The sequence below is a fragment of the Sprattus sprattus genome (genome assembly GCF_963457725.1).
Source record: "Sprattus sprattus genome assembly, chromosome: 16".
NCBI lineage: Eukaryota > Metazoa > Chordata > Actinopteri > Clupeiformes > Clupeidae > Sprattus > Sprattus sprattus.
The window spans coordinates 17,784,765-17,809,048 of NC_137914.1; positions in this window are offsets into that span (position 1 = coordinate 17,784,765).

A 24,284-nucleotide genomic window follows, 5' to 3' on the forward strand; every position below is an offset into this window, starting at 1 on the left:
TGTGTCTTAAGGACTTTGCTGTCTTGTGAAGTGTGATTGTGTTAGAGGCTTTAAACAGTCTAGGAGTGATCCCCCACAAGACAAGAGACCAAATTAAGCCGTGTATTCTCAAGGTTTGGCATTGATAATCCAGAGACAATCATTTACCAAACATGGCCACATGGTTCCACATTTAGGCGACAAAACTAAATCGCCTGGGGCAAACACACTTCCTGGTGTGACATATATTCTGACGTATATTTTGAAAAGTTACACATGTTTAGGGTGAAGATAGATATTTTTTTATTTAGAATTTTTGAATCTACTTTTTTATAGATATTGAGACTGAAAAGTAAGTAAAGAGTTGAATAAGTCTGTCTGTATGTGTTGAGTATTGTATTTTTATGAATCAAAAGTTAAGACTTAAATAATAAAAGACTTCAAGTTAGTGAGCACGACTATACAAGAAACTAATGGGGCTTTCATTTGATTTGGAGGCCCCTGTGTGTTGCTGGGCCTCAGGCAGACAGGGGGTGGGGGCTCCCATGGCCCTGCCTGTGTAAAGCTGCTCTGAGCCACACAATGGGGTTCCTGCAGAACAGGGCAGCTCCCAGGTAAGTCGAGGCATTTTAAAAGGGAGCTCTGTTCTCATGTAACCTGAGCTAAACCGCGCTGGGGCCAGGCATTCCGCTCGCTGCCCCGACGAATCAGAGCAACACAATGAGCAGGCAAAAGAGGAAGGGCAGGCCAAGATTTTGAACTTGCTTCAGATAAAGATGAAGTTCAATTAACTGTGCAATACAACGACAGCCAATGCTTCACAGTTGTGAGGGAAAATAAACAAAATCATGTTACAAGACATAAGAAAAGAAAGACAAGACTCTCTGGCAGTTCTTTTTTTTTTTGCTCTTTTTATTTTACTTTATGTCATATTTTCACACACAACAGCATTTTATGGGTTTAAAATGAGACTCTTGATTCAGGTTAACACACCTCTGAGGCTGATGCATTTGCGGTAATGATAGTGAGATCACCTGGAGAACAGCCAGGCAACATACGGCTCAGCAGCAAGCTCTTTGGGCTTGTTTCCCATGTGGAATTCAGTAACCATGACAACACGAGGGGAACATTCTGAGGGGTAATCTTCCAATGACAAATATGCTTTAATCATGTCCATATTTCACATTCTAGGGCGCATGCAATATAAATCTCATATTACCACCTCTACTTCACTCCCTCTTTCTCTGGATTCTCTGCTGAATCATCACACCCTTCTGTGCCAGGACTAAAGAGATCAATCAAGGCATGAATAAGGCAAGAGTTATAAGACATGGACTCAATCGGAAATAATAATAATGATAACACTTTCAAAAGGAGCACAAAAAGTCATGTCCCATAGTTGTGATTGAGGGCAGAAACTCTGAGTCGTCACACTTGGAAGAGTATTACAAAACAAACCAGTCTTCCAGTGCAAGGTTCATAGTTCCTTTGAAAGCAGGGCATTGTCCTAACAATCAGCGTGAGTCGCACATATTTACTGTAAATGCATGTCTGTGGGAGGTCCTGCCATTTACAGTAGTTGGAAAGCAGGAAAGACCGGGAAGCAAATAGGAAGATAAGGCCATGCAATGGACGGCATTACCAGACAGTATTAGACGAAAATAATTAGATCTAACCATGTCTGGTAAGACATCTATCAACAGGCTCGGGTGCACATGAATGACTGCAGGATATCCCTTTGCCTAAACCTACAGGAAAAAAAATGTGTGTAAATGATCTGTGCGTTTTGTGATATTAGCGGATGAGATATTATCTGTGCACAATATGAATGTCATTCACACACAAATGTCATACACAACATTGATAAAAGGGGAATGCTGGAAAAACACAGCAAACCTGGTTTCATTTCATCCATCCATGACAGAAATAATGGAAAACCCGGCTAGACGAGCAAATATGGGTTGGGTTCAATATTTGCCAGTCGATTCTCCCACCTTAAACAAACACCGGCTGGTACAGCCTTAGTGTTTGGTGTTTGCTTATATCTGTACAGGGCTGTTTAAATGTCACCACAAAAAAGGTGCCTCCTTTGAGAGCTGTCTCTAAGTCAATTTTGCAGGGGTACACAAAGCAAACCGCTCTGTGTCAGCATTTTGACACGTCTTTGACAACACATTCAGACATGAAATAAAGCCAGGGCAGTGAAAAGAGTACAGTGGGTGGACCGACTCGGCACGGGAACCTTCAAAGCTCCACGTATCATAAGCAGAAAGGCAGGGATCCTGAAAATACTGCAGATCCACAGCACACAAGACCACTTTTAGGAAGGCATGCAGACATTCATCACGAGAGAAAAGGAGGGAGGACTGGGATCATCTGAAGGGGGAGGAGCTGTGTGTGAGGATGTCGTTAAAGTCTATTTTTATCGGAAGTGCTCAGGTGAGGCGAGCTTGTGTGTCAGTTGCAGGATGTGCCACGCAGGTGAGGCGAGCTCGGCCAATCCCCTCTCTGCACACATGCATCACGGCGAGTCTGGGGGGAAGGGAGGAGGAAGCATCTCTTAGCAGATCTGGTTTAACAGCCAACGGACTGGTATTCTTTAACTAAGGCATGGGTGCGGTGAAAAGCCAGAGTGAGAGAGAAAGAGAGAGAGAGAGAGAGAGAGAGAGAGAGACAGGGAAGTGATTATAAAAGAGCTTACACCCCCCACACCTTCCTCCTTTTTATGTTTCTCTCCCTTCTGCCTTTTAAATTTCCATTTGTGAGGTGATACTAACGCAGTTCTCTGCACTGAACTCTTTCAATTGATTTCGAATGGAATATAGAGGTATTTTTTGAAAAATGTCTGATTCAGTTCCTTTGTAGCCATAAAGACAATAAGGTTGCTAAGGCCGAACAATTATTGCCCTGGTCAGATAACAGGCTCTTTGCTGGCGATGCAAATGCTATTTGAATAAAGAGTCAGAAAGGAAAAGAGCAAGGTAGGCCAATCTCTTCTGAACTAGTGCAAAAAAAAAGCTCCACCAAACCCAATTACTTGTTTGCACTTATGGAATTGTTACCCTGGGGATCTGATAAAAATGGGGACTCAAAGTGTTATTATCCCAGCAGAAAGCTGGCACTGTTCATTTCCTCTAAGCTTTCAAGAAAACGTGCCAATTTACAGTTTGTATGTTCATCAAACTGGCAAGGACTCACCTGCTCTGAATTTACTTGGTTGCCAACAACAGAAATATTCATGGCAAAACTGCTGGTCTAAATAATGAAGTTACCACGCTAACAGAAAATTGTCCACATTTATATTGCTACACATTCAATTTTGTCTTTCTGACAAGATTTGGAGGAAGACACACTTTTAAAATCTAGGATCAATCGAATCGAATCAGTCGACGTGCTTTGGTCACCCAGCAAACATCGTTACCAGACAGTGTTAGAACACAGAGGTACAATCCAGCACTGAGAGGTAAGATGGCTGCTAAGTGCCGCCTCAAGGAAGAGCCACCTAAAGAACAAACAGTGAAAAAGCAAGTACATGATGAAGCAGTGCTTCATGAATTGATGGCTACGGAGCTGATGTTGAACTGGAGCCAGGGGAAAACCATCATCATCATTACCAGGCAGTATTAGAGAGAGTCATGATATCCAATGCTGCCTCGTAAGATGGAGATGGCCATCCAAGAGTGATTCAAAGAAGAACTTGTTAAAAAAAATATATATATTGAAAGAAGCCCCTCTTTCATGAAATGATGCACAAAAGTTGCCAGGTCATGTATCGAAACCTGTGATGCCTGATGTTTCTAGAATGTTCCATTCATGACCATTTCCACACCACATGGTCATGGCCAAGCTGCACCCGGCCAGAGTTAAGGCATCCTTTCCATATGAGTGGTCCTCACAAGAGGCCAGCAAGGGGCCAATGACATACACCACTAGTTTCAGGAAATGGACGAGTAATCTAGAAGAGGTTTGGCACCACCACACATCTGGGCAGGACTAGAGCAGTCAACCAGTCCCATCCCCCTCGCCCTTCCTTCCCCAACCTCAAACAAAAAAAAGCTAAACAGAACCAAAAACAGGTAAAGCTTGTATAGAGAAACAACCTGGTGGCTTTGTTCCCCTTTCTGTCACAGTGGACTGGCCCACTAAGGCGGTTAATTATTGCCCAAACCTGTTCTGACTGGTCTGATTTGATGCCACGGCAGGGACAAAAAAAGGCTGCTTTACCAACAATATTTTGGGTGACAAAGAAAAAAGGAGACAGGCCCCGTAAGAGACTCAACAGTCCTCCCCAAACAGCCACATCAAAAGTCAACAAAAGCCATGGGTGGGGCCTCAAAGCCCCAGCACCTCCGGCAGAAATGCAGTCCCATAAAAGCCATTGTGAGCGCAATTTTGTGAAAGCAATGCAAAGATGATCGTGAAGGTGAGCCAGATGATGAGTGCAGGAGCTGATGACAATGTCTCTTTCTTTCTTTCACTCTCTCTACCCTACCCTTCTTGCTTTGTGTGTGAGTGTGTGTGGTGATAACAGCCTCCAGGAATGCCGCACTAGAATGACCTGTGCCCATGCTCTGTGTGTGGAAGGTCACACACACACACACACCTATGGCTTACTGAATAACGTGTGCTTTTCACAGCATTAGAACATTCGGCTGCATCTTTATAGAACACTTTACAAAGATTGTTTAATTAACAATCTTTACAAAGATTGTTAATTACATAATTACAATACAAACAGAGTTAATGTGAGCATATAGAAATAACATTACAGACTGTTTCAAGCAACAGGCCACACATACAAGTCCTATAACAAAGGAAAATGGAAAATGTACCATCTTTTAGTGGAATTTAGATTTTAACCCTTCAAGAATGTTGCTATACTTAGACTACACAAAATGCCCAAACTGGAAAAGATAAGGAGCTGGTAAGTGTGATTCAAAAGTGTTATTCTTCAATTTGCAATAGAAGAAGAGACAAATGGGAGATTAAGAGAGAATGCAAAATTCAGAAAAAAGAGCGATGAAGTGGGAAAGAGTGAGAGAGAGCGAGAGAAAGAGAGAGAGGGAGATATAGAGAGAGACTCTGAAGGAAGGTAAGTCAGGAGCCGGCGGAGGTGGAGAATGGAGACAGAGAGAGCACCTGTAACCTTACCGTTGTGAAAGGGAACCAAGTAAAGAATGTAACTAAAAAAAGTGAGTAAGAGGGAAAGACAAAAAGCAGGGGGAAAAAAATCTCAAATTTCTACCAAGTGCCTGAGAACGTTCCAGCTTCCTTCCAGCCAGGCAGGACCCATGAAATGAAAGACCCAAGCGGACCTGCTCACCCACACTGCACCAGCCTCTATTTAGTTAATCATCAGCGTTATAAACCAGTACTGCAGGCCCTCTGAGAAAGAAAGAAAGAACAAAAGAGAGGAAGAGAAGGAAAGGAAGAGAGAGAAAGAGACTGAAAAAGGCTGGGGGAGGAGAGAGTATGATTGTTAAAAGAGAACAAATCGAAAGAGAAGACAATGGACTGTGTACCTTGGGGCTACGCAGTGTGCACCTACAGGTTCTTCTTCCTGGTCCCACACGTTACCTTAACCCTCAACCCTTCCCACCTGTCTGACTGCACTTCCCCTGCTGCATGGTGGCTGGGAGTTTGATCCTGGTCACTGGCTCCTACCAGGAAACGAACGGCTGTGCTCCTCTGTTGGCGGGGTCGTGTGTGAAATGAGGAGTGATCCCGGCTCGCAGGAATGTGACTCCTCTGTGAAGTGGACAACCTGTAGGCTAAACTAGGCCCCGTCCTTAATCAATAGTTTGCGTCTGTGCGAAAGAACAAAGCCAAAGGGGAAACCCTAAACCTTGGTTAAGGGAGGACCTGGCCCGAATGGGGTCTAATTGCATTCAGGTTTTAAATGGTCGTGTTGTTTTCACAAGGCACGGCTGATAGACAGGTGAGCTATTGTTTCTCTCTGAGAATCGTAGGCTCCTGGCCATCATGTTTGAGCCTCTCTATCCACAGTCTTTTACTGGATTTTTATTTGAAATATTTCAGGGCTAAATGACTCATTAGACTTTTAGGGTTTCCTTTAAATCCTCATTTCACTCTGTGAGTGAAAATCATTTGCAGAAGTAAATCATCTGATTTATCTCCATAAAGTTGTGTATTATGTTATATTAGCAAATTTAATATCTACAACTTAAACATCTAACTCTTAAAGTCAGTGTTTATGGCCCTCATCTTCCTCCATATTAAAAACAACAACTAAAAGCTGATAAAGTTGCAATCATATAGAAGGTGAATGAGGCGGAATATTCCATCAGCAGAGGTCACAAACCTGTGTTAGCGTATTTAACTTCCAAGTGGCCCAGGCTGCTTAGTCATGCTGCCAGTGAAGCATGCATCCCTGTGCACACAAACTCAGTGCCCTGTACTTCCCTGACCTCTCACCCGAACAACACAATTAACACTCCACTTTCCTCCCATCACACTCAGGCAGAGGAGGGGACCTGCTGTTCATATTCACCACTTCCTACCCATCAAAGCTATCCTGCTGCTGTCCGTTCCATCTATCCTGTCATACATGGTTTTGGATGGAAAAAAGCTGTGTTGAAATTCACCATGGCTCCTGTCACTCAGAGTCACCTGAGAGCTAGCCAATCTTTAGCCAATGTTCGCGTGAGGTTATAAAAACGATGACAAATGACTCAGTCAGATGAAGGGGGGGAGAGGGAGGAGGGGGGGGGGGGGGGGGAGACGGACTCGTTTCCCTCCTCCCACCAATCAAAATCCTCCACCTCACTGTGCATCCATTGTGCTACTTGGACGACATTTTCTCTCTGCCTCTTCAGGCTGGACTAAGTCATGTCGTGCTCACCTGTGGGCTTCGCACACTACCTCTCCTTCAGGACACACAAAAGATTATAGCACCAGTGCAATATTAAGTAGTCGATTCAAAGCTATAACGCCTCATGAGACCTTGAGAGTCCACTCGATGCAGTAGAGGAAAGAGCAAAATGGATGCTCAGACATTTTTTACGTCGAGCCTCCATCCCCTTTCAGAAGCCTCATTGTGTTCCCTCACATCAAAGGGCGAAGAGGCAAATATGATTTAATCCTCTCTAATCATGCCAAAAAGGAAGGACGCGTAAGGACAAGCTTGACCGTACTGTTTTCACTGCCGCCATCTTTTGTGGACACATAGTGAAAAGGCAAAAATGCAAGGCTCTCTGCTCAACAGGTTGCTTAGAGACAGGCTTCCAAATAGCTAAAATCAAGGCTTCTCAAATTACAGTGAGTTAATTATGCATTTAATCATTACTACTGACTAACCCCCCCCCCCCCCCCCCCCATACTACAACTTCAATAATAAAAAATAATAAAATAATTATAATATTCAAAAGATTAAAGTGGATATAGAAATCACCTTTAAATGCTAAAACATTCTATGCTATTTGAAGTTAATGTTAAATATAAAAGCTATAAAAATCTATTCAATAAGCTTCCATTTTCACAGCCATAGCTGAGGAAAACCAGCTCTACTCCACTTAGCCTTTGACAAGTCTGGCGGTTTGCCTCTACCTGCCCTAACTGGTCTATCCAGTCAAGGAATGAACGTCTAAGCCTATTGTTTGTCTTTTTCTTTCTTTTCAAAAAGGCTGGAATTTGATATTGTTTACAGTACGTCTCCCAGCAAAACACCCAAACTTTCTGTTGGGAATTAGTTAACGCAGTTCTGTGATATTACCTTGCTACATTGCCTCACATTTTATGACTGGTCTTTTCCGCCTGCTCTCATTATGCTGACAACCGCTCTTGAGGCGGCTACCTGCATGCAGTGGCTGAACTATGGGTGTGGACAAGTCTAAAAAAAAAGCAGCACATTGAAGCTAAGCTAGACTACACGATAAAACAAGTAAAGTGATTGGATCAAATTGATTAAAGTTACCCTTTTTCTCTTCGATGGTGAGATGTGATCGCCACAAACGGTATTTCAAAAAGCCCCTCAGTGCCAGTTGGTTGGTGCCGCTCTTGCAAACTTGTCTTCCTCCTGGCTGAATGACGCCCTCTGAAACTGCTTTGCCTACGGATCCCTGGTTTTCAGGCAAAGGACGACTGGATCTGAGTTATCGTTCGACACCGCAACGGTCAGGCAACCCAAGCGAGCGAGGAACCGGTGTCGGAAAACAGGAAGGCTGGAGGATGGAAGAAACCTTTGTCTTCCAAAGAGAGAGAGGCAGAGAGTCAGCTTGTTTGCCCGGAACCTTGAAGCGATGCTACCTGTTTAAGCTCTAGGAGGCGAGAGACAGAATTTGTAAAGGGCTTGGTTTACATGGATCATGCCCCCCTCCCACCCCCACAGGTGTAATTTTCGTGTTGCAACCAATCTCCTTAGCCTCTAGCGTTTGCAGGTGTGTCCCCTGCTCTATGATAGGCCAACTGAGTTGGGAGGACATGCCCCCCCGTTCCCGTCTGTTCACCTGCCCCCGCCCAAGGTACTTTGTATGTGTTTATGATGTCAGTTTGAGCTTTGTGAGAATGACCTCTGCTTTGCTTATTACACCCACACACTACAACAGACCTGTCCCACCGACCACACCCATTTTCAGATTGACACCGGCAGAAAAAAAGGGAGTGACAGAAAGAGAGAGAGAGAAAGAGAGAAGAGGTGAATAAGGAGCAGGTGATGTGAAAGAATATATGGACGGGGGCCTCCTGGCTTTTTTTGGGGGGGGGGGGGAAGTTGGGTCTGAGTCGGTTTTCTCCCCTGTTTCTGCTTACACACACAGTTCCCACACCCTGGTGACTGGGCCCCAGCACACATAACACTCTTGGACCATGCCCCTGACAGTTGGACAGTGAAGCACAGGGGAAAAGGAAGAAAAAATAGTAGGTAAAAACATGTTAAGAAACAAAAGGACAGAGGTGACACACACAAACAAATACACACACACAAACAAACACACACACACACACACACACACACACACACACACACACACACACACACACACACACACACACACCCACACACCCACACAAACACACACACACACACACACACCCACACACCCACACCCACACCCACACACACACACACACACACACACACACACACACACACACACACGCACGCATACAATCCCATTACAAGGTGTATTTGCTGTTTGTCAGTCATTCAGACAGACAGTCAGTCAGTCAGACAGTCAGTCAGACAGACAGACAGTGGGGCTGTGCCTTGAGGCATCTCTTTAATCCCAGCCCTATACTGCAGGCTCAGGGGCAGGGCTGCGCTCGGAGGCCCAGTGTAATTGTCTGGATTATCTTAAACAATGTAGACAATACTTGATCCAGATCCTGTTTCGGAGGAGGTGTGGTCGAGAGTGAGGTGGAGCAAGCCAAGCTAATGTGTGAATCTGGGGCCCGCACCTGAGGAGAGCCGTATTTCAGTTTGGTCCAAGGAGCTGTAGGCCTGTCACTCGGATAGTGGTATTTTGCCACAGGTCAGAGGAACATTAGGAGGATAAGAGATGGCCTTGAATGACTCTTGACACAGGTTTTGATGATAAGGAATTGTTATGAGATATTGTTCAGTTGTGATTTTTTTTAGTGTGTTTTGTGTGATCTCTGAAAATAAATTCAGCGTAACATGTTGGAAGTGTTTGAAGATGCACACATTTCGTGAGAATACATCTCTCCTAAAAACAAGGTACAAAAACCTTAACTATTGGTTTGAAAACGACAACCATCAAACAGCTTCACACAAAGTACAAAAAAAAATAATTTATCTGCTAGCTGGGAACTAGCACTGTCCATTAAGACTGCTACAGAGAGCACACTATTAGGAGTGCTACAGAGCGCACACTATTTAGAGGCCTGAAAAAATGTTAAGGAGGTCATTTAAGATCCTGATGATGCTCCAGCCTTCGTTGGTTGTTGTCTAGCATGACACCTCCACAATAGCGAGGGCTTCTCTCGTGACAACCTGATACCGAAAGCTGTGAGTTAAAGTGACCCCTAGCAGTGGGAGCTCATCAATCACACTGGCAGAATCAGCACCTTGAACAGACACATGCTGCAATGCCTTTACCCTGAGCCAGGATGCTGAAAGATGTGGGTTGAAAGATTCTATGTTTTCTATGATATTATCTTTATCTATACTAAACATATGTAAAAGTATTCAGTAACACTTGTGAAGCACTTTTGAAACGTGAAAGAAATCGGAAAAATCTGAGCCATTTAGACTTTAAAAATTGATTCTTCCCCCCGTTTACTGACAAAGGTTTGTAGAAGGACATCATTAAAATAGGAAGTAAATTAAATGAGGTGTGGGGCCAAACCGATGAATTCTTTCCCTTCAGCCCTAAGTTAGTCATTCAGCTCTTGGGCTGAAAGGGGTCACAGACGGCTTGGCCCTTGATTGTTCAGTCGCTGAAGTGGAGAACACAGGCACAACCATGCGGAGAGGCCCATTTCTTTCAGGTGGAAGACTGGCCTGTGTCTCCCTCCCTCTAAGAGAGAGAGACAGAGAGAGAGAGAGAGAGAGAGAGAGAGAGGCCCTGTGACTGTGGACACTCTTACCTGCTCCGGGCAGGAAGCACCTCTCTCTCTTTCTTTTTCTCTCTCTCTCTCTCTCTCTCTCTCTCTCTCTCTCTCTCTGAAAGGTGCACTTTGTTTAGCATTCTCATTTGCATTCCAAATGAGGTTTAGAGCGAAGCGCTGGGGCACAACCAGAGTTCATTTGGGTAGAGATGGGTATCAGGCAGCCCTGTCACGCAAGACTAATGGAGGGGACTGTCAGCAGCAGGCTCCACAGGCCTCCAGCAGAAAAAACACACACACACACACACACACACACACACACACACAGAGAGAGCCTCACAGTGGGGGAGGGTAAGAGAATACTTCATACTGTCTGCATACTGTAGTTAAGAAGCTGAAATTGCCTGCAATATCCATCACAAGTGAAAAGATAAATGTCTGTTTCAACCCATTGAGAGGCTGATATGAGATTCTTACTGTATGTAATAATTATGACAATGTGTACGAACATCAGACATAATGTATGGCTGGGCTGAGTGAAGATGACTCCTTCTTGAATGGATGTCCATCTCAAAGCGCTGTAAAGTGATCATTTACATGTTGCTTTGCATCAGAGACAAGCTGACAGGGAGTGCCAGGCTGAGTGTAGGTTAACGATGCTTCAGGTTCTCCTGTTTTAAAAACCTGTGTTAATGGATTTGTGGTGAAGTGCAGTACAGGCATGTCTAAAATGAATGAGTAGTGTGTTTTATCTGTGTGCATACAAAAAACTTTTAATTTGACTCTTCCCAAGTCGGGTGTTATATGTTGTCCTCAGAAGTATTTGTTGCCTCTCCCACCCTCCTTCAACAACTGATGTCTTCACAGAATTAAAAAAAAATAACATAAGGTCTCAACTTGACCACACCCATTGTAGTCAGTTATAATCATTAAGATCATGCACATACAGAACCTTGTAATCATTTAGAGTAATCTTCATTGTTCAACATATGTTCTTGACTTTAAATACCACCCTATTGACTCCAAAGGACCTTTTTAAAAATTCAAAAGGGCACTGTATAGTACTGCCATTTTAAAGTCTTTGCCTGTATTGCTTCAATAGTTTATGAATATATATATAATATGTATTTATGTCAAAGCAAACTGTGAGGCATTCTTTGTTTTTAACAACTGCCTCCCTGGGTCAAATAACACAAGGTGTATTTCTATCATATGGAGCAGATGTGATGGTGGAGGAGTTTTTGTGCCTCCTGTACCTGCTTCTGCTCTTTTGTCCTTCTGTGCAGCTGAATGCTCTGATTCTCTGATTGAATTTTGGAATCTAAAATCTGATGTTATGCGAATAAATTTGAATGCTTCACTTCGATAAACATCAGTGCTTATTTATCTAAAAGCACCAGACGTATCACACTTTATTATACATGTGATGTATCTAAAAGTACCAGACGTATCGAACTTTATTATAATATAAGCGAGGAAGCTCATCACTGAAAGCAATGAACAGTGAGACTAGCAGGAGGCCAAGCTGTTCACCTGTGGAATATTCTCCTGGGACGGTAGGTTTCAGGCACGCAAGCTTACCAGCAACCACAGCCCTGCTCCAACTTGCCACCTCCTGCCACCAACATCTAATTGGGCCCTGTGGACCATGGGGGTAGGGTGTGTGTGTGTGTGTGTGTGTGTGTGTGTGTTTGTGTGTGTGTGTGTGTGTGTGTGTGTGTGTGTGTGTGTGTGTGTGTGTGTGTTTGTGTGTGTGTGTGTGTGTGTGTGTGTGTGTGTGTGTGTATTTCGGAGAGCCATCCTGGAATCCCGACGGGGAAGTTGCCATGGGGAGGCGGAAGGGGAGGCAGACGTACCAATTATCCAAGCGGCTCGCTCCACAAAACACCAGCAGGGAGGAAGCATGATTGGATGATACACACTTCAGAGAAGACATGGACATTCATACCGATCGATTCTGCTGTCACTGATTTTATATTCAGCTAAGAAACATAAAGTCTAGAATGGTCAGATATTCAGAAACAACATCGGCATGTCAAAAAAGCAAAACAAAACGTTTCTTTGAAAAACAGACATGAAATTTGACCGCAATGGTCTGTCTCAATGGAGTACTAAAAGTCCATGCCATAAAGGTCCAATTCATAATAGGTATTATCACCTCAACTTGGTTTTGAGAAAGACATCCCTGGGGTTGTTAGACATCACATTTAAATGTAGTTGTTGTCTGCAAATAAGACATGAATCATGCCATACTGCCAATAGTTCCCCTGGTCTATCCCAAAATCATCTGTCATTTCTATTCACCCAGTCCATCGTTTACCCTCAGGTGAAATAAGAGATAAGAGATGATGTGTTTGTTCAGTTATCCCTTTTCATTTGTGTTCACTCTCTTACATGCACACACAATAACACACATACGCATGCACACACATGCACGCACACGGACAGACATGAAAGCACTCTCCAGAACATGCACAGACGTTCTCCCTCAGCCCTGACTTTCAATAAACCATCAAACACACCTGTGTGCGTGTGCAGCTTGTTTTGTTTCAGATTTCACAGGGAAAATAAGGTCGACCAAGTTTGTTTGGAAAACCTGGGTGAACGCTGACCTCAGGTCTCTGCCGTCATTGTCCTCTCTTAATGACACTTCGACATGCAGGCCTTTTAGGGCACTTTTGGCATTGTTTGGTTTTGAAGAGTCTGTGTGTGTGTGTGTATGTGTTTGTGTGTGTGTGTGTGTGTGTGTGTGTGTGTGTGTGTGTGTGTGTTTGTTTGTGTGCGTGTGTGTGCTCTAACAGACAGCAGTCGCAGTGTGCTGTCTTATGTCATGCAAACACAGCTGTCATGCATCTAGGCCCCACTGGGTCTTTCATATAGAACCAATAACAGCTTCCCTGAAGATACCAAAAAAGCCTTGAGGTTCGTTGATACGATTATACAAAAAGGAGTGTAAACATATCTATTTCTATGAAAATGATTTACCAAAAATGAATCTAACTGAAATAATTTTGACTGAAGGAGCAGTAAACCCTTTTTGCAATAGATGCATCTCCCAGTATTAGGATTGGGATTATTTTAAATGTGTCTTTTAGGGCCTGTCATTTCTAAACAAATCCATTGAAATACCTGAAACAAGACAAGATGCACAGAAGGTATCATAATACCAGGAAACAATCTCTTTTTCATCTTGCCTTCAAAATTACGTCATTGCATTACTGTGGGTCTGGACGACACATGACACTTCCTGAACCGTTAATCTCTGTATCTTTCCTGAGGTGTGATCCTGCCCAGATGAGCACAGAACAGGGGTGGGGAGGGCAGTAAGCAGGGCAGGTGCTGATGCAAGACATGTTTGTGTAGGAGAGGGCGCACTGGGAGATGGGATCATGCAAAGACTGAAGCTGTGCGAGTCATCCTTTACTCCCTCAGGCGCCGTTGCCATGGAGGGTGTGATGCACGGCACAAATGTGAGTGTGAATAATTCCCCAAAAATAAAGCAATCAAATATAATCATAAAGATATATCATGTAATCAGAAATAATCATATAAACACTTCCACAGATTTTGAGCAGTTTTATCAGTGATAGCCCTGCAGTTTGGCAAAGAAATCAAAACAAGCACTTTTGAGGGACGTCCATGTATTCCAGTGGAAGGCTTTCTGTGGCATATTAGGAGGGAGATGAGGCAACTACACCATGTGACTCGTTAAAGAAAGAAAAACAAGGAAAGCCAGAGAGAAGAGACAAAGAGCCCGGAAAAAAAAGGAAGGCCTATTATAAGTCACAGAGGTCATAGACCATCCTTGAGCCTGTGAGAGTCGGTGGGAAGAGTCTGGGAGGAGACCCTCATATTCCCATGAGTCAGTGCACGATCATCTCTGGAGGCTAATGAGCACGACTCCAAACACATACGCTTCACCGTGTAGACAGATGGTGGATGTGCAAAGCCTCCCACGTTCACCTGAACTCTTCTCTCCTCTTTCAAACCCAGTGTTTTGGTCCTGGCTAATCTTTTGTCAATGTGCATCATTTTGTAAAACAAAACAACAACTATATTTTGAAGGAAACAGAGAGCTCAGTCGTCTCAAACCCAGGTCCCCGGTGTCATCTGTGCCGAGGAGTTCAGCTCTTTGCCAAGGCACTTTAAGCAGTGCACAGCACAGCTAACCTGAAATGGTGCAAATGATGTGTCCATCACTACGGTGATGACACATTGGCAAGGCTATTGCTTTAATCGGAGGAATTTACACACACCAAAATCCTCTCTCTTGAGATACAGTAGACATTTACCACATAGGTCAGTGAATCCACAAATTCAACCTGGCTTTTGTGGCTCACTTGAATATTTGTGACACATGCATCAGCGTTCTTAATAAGAAACACAACCCTTCACTTCACTTCAACTCAACTAACGTTTAGTAAAAATAACTACATTTATAACTGAATCAAACGAATGATGTAGTCATAAATACAAAAATGATTTACTTTTCAATACCAGGGCTGTGCTATTAGGCCGTACACTAGAATAGATAGCAAGATCTCCCCCCGGGGTGATTTAAGAAGCTCTATACATCACGTCTGAACCCAAACACCAACACAGCTCTTTTTCCATGGGAGACCACAGCGGACCCAATTATAAGTGATTTATAGTGATTTGTAGTGAGGAACTGACCTGATGAGGCAACATCCCATAGCATAAGATGTGACACGTCAGGGCTAAAGGGGAGGATGGCACGGCTTACAGCGTATTCCTCAACACAGCTATGATGTCAATGGGAGTATCAGAATTCATATCAACTGTCTCTAAACATTTTTTTTCCTCTCTTTCTAATTAGGTCAGACAGTATTTTATGAGAGTTTTCAAGGACATCCTATAGCAGAGTGATGAAAGATAAATCAATTAGTATGCAGTGCTTCATGTCTGGTTAATTATAATAAGAGCTTTCAAGTGAATGATAAAATTATGTGTTTTATTGGTGCTGACCTACAATGGTGGTGTTGTTAACTTCAGCCTCACGGCTCTCTTGCATGTATCTTCTCGACTTACCACTTTCACAAAGATGCTGGGGTCAATGAAATCATTTTTTCAGTTTTTTTTTTACAAGTGATTTGTGAATATGGAGCTGACATTTTTAGAGTAGTGTTGTCACACTGTGTAGGCATAAATATGTGCGATGAAGGATTTGCTCAATAAAAGACATAAACTGCTCGGACGAAAAAACTGACAAGACAATGACTGTGCCAGTGCCAGCCCCATCAGGCACTCTGTAAATGATCTGTGGTTCCATTCATTCTCAATGGTTCATAAGGAGTCAAAGTCCACAGCTCACCATCACACACACACACACACACACACACACACACACACACACACACACACACACACACACACACACACACACACACACACACACACACACACACACACACACACCCACACACACACACACAAACGTGTGGATGAGGGACTATACATTAACACATTTGATTGCATTAATAAAACAAGAACACACATCTCGCAGAGGAGTTTTACTGCTGCACAAACACATCTACTGGGCGCCCTTCTGTCAACAAAGAGACTGGGAGAACAGTGTGCCTCAACCTAAATGCAGCAGCCTCTGCTCAACGCCTGCACACAGCCCACGCACACACACACACACACACACACACACACACACACACACACACACACACACACCCCTGACCGGCTAAACAATCAGCATGAATGCTACAATGCAATTGCAAACAAGAAGTACACACATAGACACACAGCAATTTATTGTGTCACAACAACGGCAAAACAGCAAAAAAATAATAATGCTATTTATCTATGGAAGTTGCTACATGCGACGTTATTCGGAACTTTTTCAGATATGTTTTATTTTTATATTTCATTCAAGTATTTTTCTCTCACTGTCACAGTAGCACCTTTACCGTTACCGGAACCGCTCAAACCAGCATGATTTCAACAACCCAATTTACAATGTATGCTCATTCAATGCTAAATTAAATCATGTCCATTACAGCTTCAATGGTGACTCCATATCTTAACTGACTATTCCCTTGCTAGATTAATCTTCCAGTTTAAAAAAAAAGCAGGGTTGCCCAGGGTCTTACCCTGGGTGGCCTACCTGGTTGAGAGCATCCCTGGAGCAAAGTCCCACTGACCAGTGTCTTCTGAGATTATCCTTCCATTTTCTACAGTTCTGTCCACACAAAAAAGAGCAATGGCCACCGCCCTCAAACAATACTTTTAAATTCATCACGCCGCATGTGTAAACCTTTGGATTTTTATGGCTAAAAGTCACTTATTCCATAGACTTCCAGTGAGCACAGGCAGAGCTGCGCAGGAGGGGAGATGTGGGAGGCAGCTGGGATGGCCGGCCAGAAGAATGCACTACCGTTATCAATATGGGTTATGCAAGACTAACTCGGTGGAAACCTTTGCCTGGTACAGTGCTGGGCCCCAGCCTCGGCTCGGCCAGAGGAATCCTGCCCTGAAGAATTCCTAATTGCCCTCACTGCGCGGGAGGCTGCCAGACTTATGGAAGTCATCCTGCCCGGGGTTATCACACACAAGCTATGTGCACACTTCTACTTTTTGACCCCCCTACCTACCCCCACACCACCCCCCCCCACCCGACCGGAGCTCTATTTTTAGCTATAAATTCTTCAGTTCCTTTCTCTTTTTCTTAAAAAAAAAAAAAAAAAAAATGGACATTGAGGTCATCACTTGAGATGGTGAGGCATGGGGGAAGGTGAGATAGTGGGCAAAATAAAGTGCCAAAAGGAAGTGCTTGACTTACTGCAGGAGACTCCCACTGCATAACTAAGGTGGTCTTACAGTATGTCAGTGAGGCTTTTCCAGAAACAATATTTTATCCCGGCGGAACGTCTCAATGTGGCTTAATTTCACACTGCTTGCATTGCAAACAACTCTGAAATACAGAGGGCTACCTCCACACGGTGTCAAGTGCAAATCAGGCTGACATTTTCACATGGCGTCAAAAATGTCTGCACAATGGCAGCGGAGTGGGGAAGACAGGTATGAAATAGACAGATGATATGCGTCTGGCAGATTTAGGACTTTTTGTGTCTCCGTGTTCAAAGGAAGCAGCTGCCGACAGCGCCGGGCTCTGGCCCATTCATCAGGAGGGCGAGACACAGACACTATCCTAAGGCGCACACACACACACACACACACACGCACGCACGCACGCACGCACGCACGCACGCACACACACACACACACACACACACACACACACACACACACACACACACACACACACACCCCATCCCCCACACACAAACACACACACACACACACACATATACACAAATATCTGCAGACTGCACACACACACTCTCATACACAGACTCACAAGCCTGCCATTGCACAAACACACTTCAAAGGCACAGAAGTGTTGCATGGCACACCCTCCCCAGCCCACACATAGTGATTAGTGGGATCTGAGATCTTCACAGGTGCATCACTGTTGATGGCTATTTACTGAGGGGGACACAGACAGCGTAACCACAAGAGTTTTAAAGAGAGCTGATTATGCAACTCCACATTGTACTGATTAGTGCCACAATAATGCTGCATAAGACTCACCCAAGTCATGCAACACATTTAAAAAAAAAAAGTAGTTTATAGATTAAATGAATACAAACATTAATATGGCGAGAGTCAAGAGAAACCATCACCCAGTTTCTTGAAGGTAGAGATGTGTTTATGTGGTGAACAGCAGTTTAATTTTAATCATCATTTTCACTGGTAAATTCACTGATAATTGTTTCTGAAATTCACTCATTAGTGCAAATCTTGTACTTTTACCTTACCTGTTACAAGTCATTGAATAAATCTGAATCTGTCTGTGTCTAGAGTTCAAATGATCGTGGTGTCCGCTTATAGCTGTTTTTTTGTAAAATGCCGAAAACAATGTTCTAGGAAATGGCCTCACCCCTCGTTTCGTATTGTGAGACGATGCCGAGAAATCCCAGCCCAGGTGGTGTCAAGGGTCAGGTCAGGTGTCAGCAGGTGTGGAGGTGGGCTGTAAAAAGGGAGGTTCGGCTCGTCCCAGGAAAATCAGCCGTGTGTTTCCCCCCCCTTTCACTTACTGCCATTCAAATATGGCCCCAGATGTGAGTCATCATACTGGCAGCTCCAATTCTTCTGTTACAATTTGCATTAGAAGCAAATCAGATGTGCGTGTCCACCCTAGTTTAAAGGGAAAGTTGTTGGATATGTATGTGTGTGTGTGTGTGTGTGTGTGTGTGTGTGTGTGTGTGTGTGTGTGTGAGTGTGTGTGTGTGTGTGTTTGTGTGTGTGTGTGTGTTCAAAAGGTGATCTTAAGAGATATTTGAATGTTCTTTTAGTCGCCATAAAATATTGTTTTTTGGTGGTAATTGTAAGAACCTTTAGGTCAATAAAGCCATCTCTAGCATTCTGTTTTAAATGGTCTAGAGACAAATATCGAAATAAAAAAGCATTATAAGACAGGCTTTTGGCACAAAATGCTTGCAGCAAAACGAGAAACCTGTTCAGAAGGAGTTTGGAAAGAATAGCTTTGAGTATGAGCATTTATCAAGGACAGAAGGCGAAGACGGGAGGATGCAGTTTTGCTCTGTCATTTCCCTATTCAAATAGATTTGCATGGTGAGAGTGCAGGGCTGCCTGGGCCAACACAGGGACACTGTATGGCAGACTGCTGCTCATCTGCTCCTGGAGAAAAGTCCAACCTGCATGCAAAGTGGTGCGTAGAATCCATAGGGTTGAGAGTTGGACGGTGTGTGGCCGGTGAGAGTTTCCCTTTGGGTACTGGTGACTGTTGGACCACGTAAACATGCTGTGTACCTATAGAAAATGATTAAATTCATTAAGTTTGAATGTATTTAATGCTTTCTTAACGTATGTCCGCTGCTACTCACAAATATGTAAAAGCCCACTGGATGCTCTCATCACCTGTGATCCTTGGATGAATCCAGCTCTGCTGAGTGCCTGGCTCAGTCACTCTCCCAAGTAAACAATAGATGTCTCCCTCCCAGCCCAAGCATAAAGCCCCCCGACGTGCCCCTGTGTGATTAGGCCCAAGCCCTGTCATCTGAAGGCTTGTTTGGAGGGCCATCATTAAAGGAGCATGTTAACAAGGCCCATCTGCATCCAGACAACAGGACAGATGGGACTTAGTGGGGACAGTCACTTAATGAGGCCAGTGCACAGGTGGGAAGGCGTCATACGTTCAATCAGGTAGCTGTATGGAGCAATGCTGAGGACAGGGTTTAATTACCTGCCGGGGCAGTGTATAAATAAATCCCTCAAGCAGGTACTATGGAAACTAATTCCAGATCTTCAAATTACTGTGTGAAAAGGACTAATTACAGATAAAGGCATGCATTTGCTCCACTGAAGGCATTACACAATAGAAGACGTAATCCTCAATTTTCTTGAACTGTCAGAACAGAAAGAAAAACATATCTTCAAATGCAATTGTCATAGAAAGGGACAACAAAACCAAACGATGTAAACATTGTTTCATACATCATTTCACCAGCAGAGCAAATGATTTCTCTATCCAGGTTACGTAAAAATCTGATATTATTACACAACCTGTAGTTATAATAATTTCTATAACTCTTTTACACTAACAGTTCTACAAAGCCAAGTAGGAAGTGCAGCAAGACATCCAGACATTTTTTTGTTGAGGATATCCTACTCTGTAAAAAAGCAGTGCTCCCGTGAGCGACTTGTTGCTACACGACAAAGTAACCGAATCAATGAAGAAACAAATGCCGTTGGCCTCTACGTTTAGATAAGACGGTAAAAAAAGCGGGAAAATGGGGGACAAAGCCAAACTGTTATTGTGAAAAAACAAGGCTAGAAGCAAGGGCAGAGTACTTGTTCCTTTTGTACAGTACAGTACTTATCTTTTATACAGTACAGTACTTATCTGAGCATTGCTGAAGCAATGAGGAGTAAACAGAGAGTTTCTGAGTTGTTCACACAGGAGAGTACCAACTCAGGGACACATTGCATCAGTATAGTTTGCACCATGGCAACAGAGCCACTCCCATCCTCTCAGGAGCTGAGTGTGTGTGTGTGTGTGTGTGTGTGTGTGTGTGTGTGTGTGTGTGTGTGTGTGTGTGTGTGTGTGTGTGTGTGTGTGTGTGTGTGTGTGTGTGTGTGTGTGTGTGTGTGTGTGTGTGTGTGAAAGAGAGGGGGAAAGAAGCACAGGGAAGCGGAGAAAAACTGGATCATGAATACATATTTCATGAGTTCTTATCATCTAATTGCCATCATTAGCACTAGGACACTATTTATGTGTGAAAAAAAACATCAAACTGCCAACTACCCGTACCCAGGAACTGGAACTGGAACTTTGAACTTTATGAAGTACAAACACTCTGCATTGATGCATTCATATGAAGTGTGTTTGGTGGCTTCACAGTCAGACGTATTACAATGGAGGATTTACACAGTTATGAACTTTATTGTTTGATTTTCAAATGACTCAAGAAATTGACATATGACTAAATCTCAAGAATATGTGCAACATAAAGTATCCAAGTGCAGTCACCTTGAAACAAGCCTTAATTAAGGCACAACTCATAGAAGGAGCATTTCTCAAAAAGTAAATGTATGATGTGAATGCATTTATTGTTTTTGTAGATAAAGTAGAATGATAATAGAACTATAGAATATTTTAAGGATGACACATTTACAAGTGTTACATAACACAAGCCTGAATGCTAGCCTTAAGTGTTGTTGTAGCACTGCAAAACTACATGGTTAATTGCTGTGCCCATGGTTAATGGTGACCATTCACAGACCATTTAACCTTCAGCAAAGATAAGCTTCAACAGCTCAAATGATAAAAGCTCATGCATGTACTCCAATGTGACAGAGACAGCCTACTGAGAGATGCATTTAAATAAAGGTCTCAGGTGAGGAGAAATCACAGAGTCCTTGATCAGGGAACCTGAAATTATTGGCGTTTGTCTTTGCAGATATTTACGCACATATTCTGTATTACTTATAAAATGAAAAGGAAATGGTTACAGTTCTCTTCAGGACATTTTTTGGAATTCCAGCAGGAAGTTTGAAAAGAGAAAAAGCGCCTCAAAATCACCCCAATTTGAACCGCAATTTTTAAAAATTCAATTGTTTGTTGAAACAATCCCACCAAACCCTCACAAGATCCTGGACAGACTGCTCAACGACACAATGAGTTGGAAATAAGAGGCTGATGTAGATGAGAACTTTAACTGATTTCTATTTGACCATGTAAGACCATCTAGTGATAGTGGTAAATGAAAATATAGAACATCGTTTAAGATTTTAAGAAGAGCAACAACACAATAGCTGTACAATATGTTCTCAACATCAGCATTGTATAATATAAACCATAAGAAGCATGAGACGAACCTCAATGGCCAACGTTCATTTAAAAACTATCCTAACCTGTATAATAATCTGTGATTCCCTTTGTAAAGCTGCAGCTGTAAGATCAAGCTATCGGACGGAGATCACTGACTTCAGCAGGTGGGTGGTTGCCTGGTTGCCTGTTTGCCTTTTGACCTCCCGCAGCATGACACAGGCTCCCTCCTCTGGAGCAGCTGATTACTGCAAAAGGTTAAAAACCAACTGATGGCCCAATCAGCAGGAGGGGGAGCAACAGCCAGTCTGACACACTGCCGTTGCTCCTCTCACAGCAAGCACACAACCAGGGATCACCGAGGGAAGTAATGAGCGCACTATCAATGTGGGAGGTTATACATGAAAGCTTATGTTTGGCCCCGGGCAGTAGTCTGAGGTTAGTAGACTGAGTTCATGCTGAAATCGACAAATACTTTGCAACAGTAGAAGGGAGGATTTTAGAGATAAGAACTTTTACAGTTACATGATGGCTGTTTTATATACAGTACTGTGCAAAAGTTTTAGGCAGGTGTGAAAAAATGCTATGAACTAAGAATGCTTTGAAAAATGTAAACAATAAATGTTTATTTTTTATCCATTTACATGGTAAGACTGAGCACAGCAACAAGACACAACGTAGTTATACTGCATCAGCAGGGTCTCTCCCAGACAAAGATTTCAAAGCAGACAGGGGTTTCAAAATGTGCAGTTCCAGCTCTTTTGAAGAAGACGTTGAGGATAGACGTAGACGCAGTGTTCAGCCAAGGAAACTTAATGCAGCTGATGAAAAACACATCAAGCTTATTTACCTTCGAAATCGGAAGATTTCAAGCAGTGGCATCAGCTCAGAACTGGCAGAAACCAGTGGTACCCAGGTACAGACATTTACTGTCCGGGGAAGTCTGGCCAGAAGTGGTCTTCATGGAAGAGTTGCAGCCAAAAAGCTCTACCCCGACAAGGAAACAAGGCCAAGTGACTGAACTAAGCACGTAAACATAGAAACTAGGGTGCAGAAACATGGCAGAAGGTGCTCTGGACTGATGAGTCAAAATTAGAAATATTTGGCTGTAGAAGAAGGCAGTTTGTTCGCTGGAGGCTGGAGAGAGGTACAATAATGAGAGTCTGCAGGCAACAGTGAAGCATGGTAGAGGTTCCTTTCCAGTTTGGGGCTGCATTTCTGCAAGTGGAGTTGGAGATTTGGTCAGGATGAATGGTGTCCTCAATGCTGAGAAATACAGGCAGATACTAATCCATCATGCAATACCATCAGGGAGGCGTATGATTGGCACCAAATGTATTCTGCAGCAGGAACATAACCCCAAACATACAGCCAATGTCATTAACAACTATCTTCAGCTTAAAGAAGAACAGAAAGTCCTGCAAGTGATGGTATGACCCCCCACAGAGCCCTAATCTCTACATCATCGAGTCTGTCTGGGTTTACATGAAGAGACAGAAGAATTTTAGGAAGCCTACATCCACAGAAGATCTGTGGTTAGTTCTCTAAGATGTTTGGAACAATTTACCAGCCGTGTTCCTTCAAAAACTGCGCAAGTGTATCTGGAAGAATTGATGCTATTTTGAAGGCAAAGGGTGGTCACACCAAATATTGATTTAATTTAGAATTTTCTTCTGTTCCTTCACTGCATTTTGTTAATTTATGAAGAATTGATGAAAATAAACTGTTAACACTTCCATTTTTGAAAGCATTCTTAGTTTACAGCATTTTTTCACACCTGCCTAAAACTTTTGCACAGTACTGTATACGTGACAAAAGGCTGTGTCAAATTCAGACACATAAAGACAGACAAACAGCAAAATATAGAAAACATTCCTCAACTCTAGGAATGCTGTGGATTCTCAAAAGCATTAAAGTAGCACACATAAAGCAGGCGCCAAATGAAGACATTCACAGTTGTATCTGTCACCAGAGACACACACAAAATCAGAAGAAAACATTCTAACAATCCATTCGATGGGATAACTTAAATGACAACTGTGTCTTTAGTTTTGAGAAGCCCCCGCGGAAGGGTTAATGCTGCTATAAATGCCTTACACCAGCAGGAGGTGCAATCCCCTCATGTGGTTCAAGACTGCACAGCCCCAAACATGAAACAAGGTGTTCAGATCACAACTCACCAGTAGCCTAGTTAGCACGTCAGCGGCGCAGCATTAGCAGGCACCGTGTCAGTAGGCTGAATTTGGTGGTCCTCTTTGAGAAGGTGACAACCGTTCAGTAACTATTAACAACTTTTCAACTCTTAACACACCTGCCAACTAACTCTGAACTACATGCCAAGCAATCGCCTGGTTTAAACCGTTAATCCGAGCTGTTTGTATAATAACATAGACCAAGC